We start from the raw sequence: 6925 nt of genomic DNA, 5'->3' as shown, positions 1-6925 counted from the left end.
GAGAGAGAGAGAGAGAGATGAGGTGAGAGAGAGACAGAGGGAGAAAGGGAGAGAGGAAAGGTTAGAGATGAGGTGAGAGTTAATGAGAGATAATGACATGCTAGCACATTCAAAGGAATAATAAAAGAAAACATAGTAAGAGAGGGGGAGAGAGATGGTAGACAAGGGGGGGGGAGAGAGAGAGATAGATGCAAGGATAGGGAGGAAGAGAGAGACACCCTTGACAAAGTGGGAGGGAGAGACACAGAGGGAGAGGGAGGGTGGGAGGGAGGGAAAGGGAAAGGGAGAGGGAGAGAGGAACATAAGAGGGTGGGGGGGAGAGAGAGAGAGAGAGTGGGGAGGGGGGAGAGGGGAGAGGGTGGGAGAGGGAAGGGAAAAGGGTGGGAGGGAGAGAGAGAGAGAGAGAGAGAGAGAGAGAGAGAGAGAGGGAGGGTGGTAAGGAGAGAGAGGGAGAGGGAAAGAGAGGAGAGAGGGAGGAGGGTGCAAGAGGGAGAGAGAAAGGGAAGAGGGTGGGAGAGGAGGAGAGAGAGAGAGAGAGAGAGAGGAGGGTAAAGGGAGAGAGAGAGGGAGAGGGAAGGAGGGAGAGTGCGAGGGAAGGAGGGAGAGAGAGAGAGAGAGAGAGAGAGAGAGAGGGATGGAAAGCAAAAGGAAGAAGAGGGGGAAGAGGGTGGGAGAGAGGGTGGGAGAGAGGGAAGATGAAGGAAGAGGGTGGGGGAGGGAGAGGGAGAGAGAGGGAGAGGGAAAGGGAAAGGGAGGAGAGAGGGAGTGGGTAACTTCATTCTAAACGAGGAGCTAAAGAAGATGAAAAGTGAAAGGTTACACCTACCCTTCATTAAATAATCATTCCAAACATGAGGAGGAGGAGCTACTACACAAACAGAGGTGTGCACGGAGAGCATTGCAAAGGAACATCTCAACAAGAAGGTAAGCTTGCTCCCTTCTCTTAAAATCCCCCCCCCCTCTTCTTAGCATGTCGCATGGCGAAATAGGAATTATGAGTAGAATTTGGAATTTTGTTCAAGCATGCATTAGACATAGTCTAGCGGCAAGGAGGAGATTAAGTCTAAGTAAAACAAGGAGGAGGAGGAGATCTACACTTATGAGGAGGAGGCAAGGGGGGTAGCCTTAGTTTACCATATGATGCAAAGAACTTAATATAGAAATGGGTAAGCACTCTATTTTGGTGGAGAGAAAGGCATGTGAAAGCGATCAACCGCCGCTAGTGATGGAGAGAGAGAATGTCATAACGGCGATGGGGCATTGCTCCGTTGATAGCGTGCTTTTGGGACCCATGGGATTGCACATGGTGGGCGTTTGAAAGGTTGGGTCGAGCCGGTTGAAAGAAAGCAGCTCAAAGCTTGTGCGCCACCACAGTCCCAGAAGCTGGGAGGAGCCTTTCAAGAAGAAGCAGGAAAGGGTTTGTTGGAAGGCGCAATAGAAGCCTCAATGATGGGATGAGGGCTATCCATATGGGACCAACTTCTACATGACGCCTATATTCTGCCTTAATATATATAGTAGTTGCTACCTTAATATATATATTTCTTTAAGAAATATGCTTTGTTGAAATGCTCAAAAATCTCTGCTCGAAAAAATTTGCTCGAATGTTTCTGCTCATAAAATGTACGCATCCTTATATTAATTGTCATCAAACACTATTCTCTTGAGATATCAAGCTTAACTAGTGTTGTGGACATTGATGACCCGCCTTGGTATAGATTATGCACTTGTGCCACTAGCACATTTGGTGAGATTATGGTTGATATGTTGCTAGATGACAAACTGTGTGACAGCCACATTTGGATTACTAGTTATAGCACCAACTCATATAGATGGGTTCACACTTTGGAGGACTGAACTTGTTTGTTTTATAGTACTTTTCATGTACTCTTATCCTTATGATATACTAGATTGAAGATATAAGAAAATGCAACCATCCATTTCTCTCTTGTGCCTTTCTCTCTCTTATGTGTGTGAGTTTGCTTGTAAGGAACTGAAGCTCTCCCTCCCCCGCATTCTATTATGGTATCGTAGCTTTAATTTGTGTGAGAGCTGAGTAAGCAAGAGATAAGAACAAGGCAAGCAAGAAAGCGTTACACGGGTAAGGGTATTTCCATGTTATGGGAATATATTTTAAGCTCTCTTAAGAATATTATTATACCCTCTTAGATAATTTGGGGACGCTTGGATTATCTTTGTGCGTAAAGCCAAATCTTGTTAATATCATGGGTGATGCCATTATAAATATTAATACATTTGGTGGATATTGACGTATGTTGTTTGGGGTCTCCATGTTTATTTCAATTAGTCGTATGGAGGGGTGATTAGCTTGTGCACATTTTGATTTATTTGGAAAGCCTTAGTTTATCAAGCATAGACTTGATCTTTAATATTTTTGTAAAGCGTGATATACTTTAAACCCAATCCTCAATTTATGGACACTCTATTTTTGAAGATAAGTGAGTGTCATGTAAGAAAAGCATCTTTTTGTATTTTTGGAGGCTATGGCCTAAATTGGAATAAATTATCTCATAAATACTCATATATGGGGAAAAATAGGCCATACACACATGAGGGGGGATGATTGCGCCCAATCTTGGAGTTGTGGGCTGTGAGCTAAGTATGTTTACTTGTTTTTCTCTCAATTTTTTAATATGTTGAGATGTGGTGTTTGATGAAATATTTGAATTTTGTTTGTCAACGTGACAAACTCTGTGATTGTGCAATACAAGATGCACAAATGCCTAAGGAGGCTTGGGACACCTTGTTAAAGATGTATAGTACAAACACCTAAGCTCGAAAGATGTAGCTTAAGTAGGAGCTATATAACGTGACAAGTGGAAAGCTAAGTATAAATCATTATACGGTGAAGGTTAAAGGGCTTGTAGAAGTTGTTGCTTCTATTGGATCTCTAGTAGATGATGATGATATGGTGTCCATGACCTTGAATGGCCTTGGCAAAGAATATAGCCAATTTCAAACCTCCATTGGAGTTTGAGAAAACTTTCTTGATTTTCACAAACTAATTACTCTCCTCATCCGTGAGTGAGGAGATGAATATTGGGGGAGGTTCATCCTCTGGAAATGCACATAAACATGCCTTCTACTTATATACAGGTAGAGATAGAGGTAGGCCATCATCTAGAGGATATGATGGTGGTCGATTTAGAAATAAAAACCAATAAGCAACAATAATAGAAAATCAATCTCATATAGGTGGAAGATGCCACTCTAAACGTAGGGGAAGCTAGAGGGGCCAAGGTGGTCGTGGACAAACAAATCAGAGTGTAAATAGCATGGACTACTAGGACACATTGTAAAAAAGGACTATTATAAAAAGTAGAATGATATCAAAAGTAGCATAGTTGTAGTAGCAAGGCAACTATGCCTCATTAAGTAAGCAGGGTGATGATAGAGCTCATAGTTTCACAATGGGAGATGTGTTAGGATCGTGAGATATTTGGTATATATATTATGGCACTTCTAACCACATGATCAGTCATGGTGATGAGTAGTTTAGAGAGATGTAGAAAATGGAAAAACCAAGCTATGTAGAACATGAGATGATACTGCACACCCATTGTGCATGTTGGTAAAATGCCATTATCTATGCAAGATGGCAAAATGAAGTACTTGTAGATGTACTTCATGTTCCAAATATTATGAAAAATCTCGTTTCTGTGACAGATGGTTGAGTAGGGTCTACAAGTGAGGGCAAACCCTCGGGTGTTTTTTGGAAAATTTTAAAATCAGTGTTGCTTAGTTGAAAAAGGTAGCAAAAATAGCAAGATGTTTACTTTGGATGTTAACATACATGTGGTAAAGTTTCACATGAGACATGTCATTGCAGATATTGACATATACCATATGCCCGACATATGGCAAAAGGGCATTGGTCATGTGAATATACAACAGGCGGTTGAAGTTTATATATGCATAAAATATTGTTGCAGGTTTAATCGCAGGTTTAATCAAAGTTCAAGGTTGATGTATACATAAAGTATGTGAAGCATGCCTGCTTGATAAGTAGGCCATGTTGAGAAATGTGGTGCCAAAGAGCACAAGGAAGAGGTAGGGAGTGAGTTGAGTAGCCAAGAAAGTGCAAAGCACAGAATAAAGCCACATGAGCAAAGGGATATGTCCCACATTGATATACAAGCCCAAGGATGTACCTCCTCATAGAAAGGGGGCCATTTCAAGCAATATAATCATATCACTTGCACACATCTCAGGCCTCTTTATGAGTACAAGTTTTAATCGTGTAGCCTAATTGTGTTTGAGTCTATTGCACTTACTCATCAACATGAGTATACCTAGATTAATTCACTCTAATCACTAGATAATTATAAGATTAGCACTAATCACCTTGCTCATACACATGCTGTCCATGATTCTCAACATGGTATCAGAGCCACCCCTCTCCTCTGGGGCTTCTCATTAGCACTTCTCTAGCATTATTTTTCACTAACCACATTATTAAGAGACTTAATCTCATCTTATCTCTTTCTTCTCCTTTGTGGCTGGAAATTCAAAGGCTTGGCAATTGACCATTATCTTCATCATTTAGAAAACCCCTTTAGCCACACCTTACTCTCACCTAGGCGCCCAATCTCACTAAGGGAATCTGACTAATTCGTGCCACGCAACCCATAATTAGTAAAATTTTACAGATTGGTTAGTTGCTCCATTTGCTATCTTTGCTTTAAGTTAGGCCAAGCCCTAGGGCTGGTTTAGCAATACTACAAGGATCCCACAGCTTGAATTTTGACTCATTTCATTAACTATACAAATCATAATCAGAGAAAAACCAGTAGCAGCATAGATCTACATTTTTAGGCTCAATTTGAGTTGGATATTTTGCTCATGCAATTGCCCCTTATCAAGGGCAAGAAGCTAAAGCAAAAATCCCCATCAAATTTAGCTTCCTTAAGCTCAATTGAAGCCTTTAGTAATCATATGTGTTAATCATTATGATTAAGCACTAATCAATGTCATTAGTAAAAATTAGGCCAAATTAATGTTAAAATTAGACAATTTGAGTGTCAATATATTGTGGGAAACTCTCTCTTGCATTCAAACTCATCGCATTCATTTGCATTTCTCAATTTGAGCATTTTTCCTACATTCACTTCATTTTTGCGTCTAAATCATCTTCATCAGCTTGAAACCATCATTATAAGAAAATCCAAAGCACATTGCCAACCTTGTACGAGATTAGAAACTGCCAGTGAAGCACAACACAAGCTCATTGGTAAGACCTTCTTAAATGGTAAGCATTTTGTACTTCAAGGCATCATTTGGGGAAGGATTGAATCCTTGGGAAACTCATCATAGAAAAACACATGTGCATATGCATCCAAAAAAGAAAAGAAAAAGGGCATTAAACACTATCATGATCATGCTAAAGCGCACAAGTGCATGAGATGACCATAGCACATAGCATGGCATCCACACTAAAAGCATTAAATGAAGCATCAAGTGGCAATAAGAAGAACGATGTCCACACCAAAGGAGTTGTCAAAGAGCCAAGAGTCAAGCCAAAGAAAAAAGACCAAGAGCCAAGAAGTAGTCAACAAAGTGAAGAAGGAAACAACATCGACATGAAGAACAAAGGAAGCAACAAGGGATCTTCATCAAGAAAAAGCAAGGAGATCTTGAGCCAGCAACAGTACTAAGTAACATCAAGCTAACAACCACTACCCTAACCTAAATCATATATTATAAAGGCCACCAAATGAGTAGGCCAAAAATCATTTGTTATGTGTCTACCCAACCACCTGAGAGTAGCCAGTTGAGCACCCAGAGGAGGGTAATGATTGTTGTAACCCTACTCTTAGAAGAGACCTCTAGACCTCAAAGATAGGTCAAGTCTCTATCAAGGGGGGACCTCAAAGATAGGTCAAGTCTCTATCAAGGGGGGACCTCACTCTTAGAGATGACCTCTAGGTCTAAAAGATAGGTCAAGTTACCATCAAGGGGGGGATAAATATGTTGTAAAACCTTGCATCCGACTACCTTGTGAGTAGCCCAAAGATTTGGCACCAAGGGGGGTGTTGAGAAATGTGGTGCCAAAGAGCACAAGGAAGAGGCAGAGAGTGAGTTGAGTAGCCAAGAAAGTGCAAAGCATAGCATGAAGAAGCCACATGAGCAAAGAGATATATCCCACATTGATGTACAAGCCCAAGGGTGTACCTCCTCATATAAAAGGGGGCCATTTCAAGTAATGAAATTATATCACTTGCACACATATCAAGCCTCTTTATGAGTATAAATCTTAAGCTTGTAATCTAATTGTACTTGAGTCTATTTCACTTACTCAGCACAATGAGTACACTTAGATTACATCCACCTTAGATTAGTATAAGATTAGCACTAATCACCTTGCTCATGCACATGATGTCCATGATTCTCAACAGGCCAAATATGTTTTCCTACATGAAAAGCATGTTAGTGCAAGGCCTTTGGATGTTATACATTCGGATGTATGGACCAAAGCTGCAACAATTCTAGGTTATAAGTATTATATTACATTCGTTTGATGATCACACTAAAAGAAAGTATGGGTTTATACCATCATGAAGGAGAAACGTGAGATGTTTTCTCACAGAGATTTAAAGCCTTGGTCGAGAAGGAAAAAGGTATACAAATAAAATGCCTAAGATTAGATGGTGGGGAAAGTATCTTTTCATTGAGTTGACAGACTTTTTGAGAAAGCAGAAAATTAAGAGACAGTTTACATACAAGTACACTCCACCAATAGAACAGTGTTAAATAAAGAAAAAATAGATACATTAAGAAGTGGCATGTACCTTGATGTCTAAAAATAATATATCGAATGATTTTTGGGCTAAAGCATCAACTGTTGTTTACATTATGAACATGACCCCCACACTACAGTAGTTATTCATGGCATGATGTGCATGAA

The sequence above is a fragment of the Cibotium barometz genome, chromosome 27 (genome assembly GCF_041138505.1).
Source record: "Cibotium barometz isolate CiBa-2024 chromosome 27, ASM4113850v1, whole genome shotgun sequence".
In the NCBI taxonomy this organism is placed as follows: Eukaryota; Viridiplantae; Streptophyta; class Polypodiopsida; order Cyatheales; family Cibotiaceae; genus Cibotium; species Cibotium barometz.
This window is presented reverse-complemented; position numbering follows the sequence as displayed.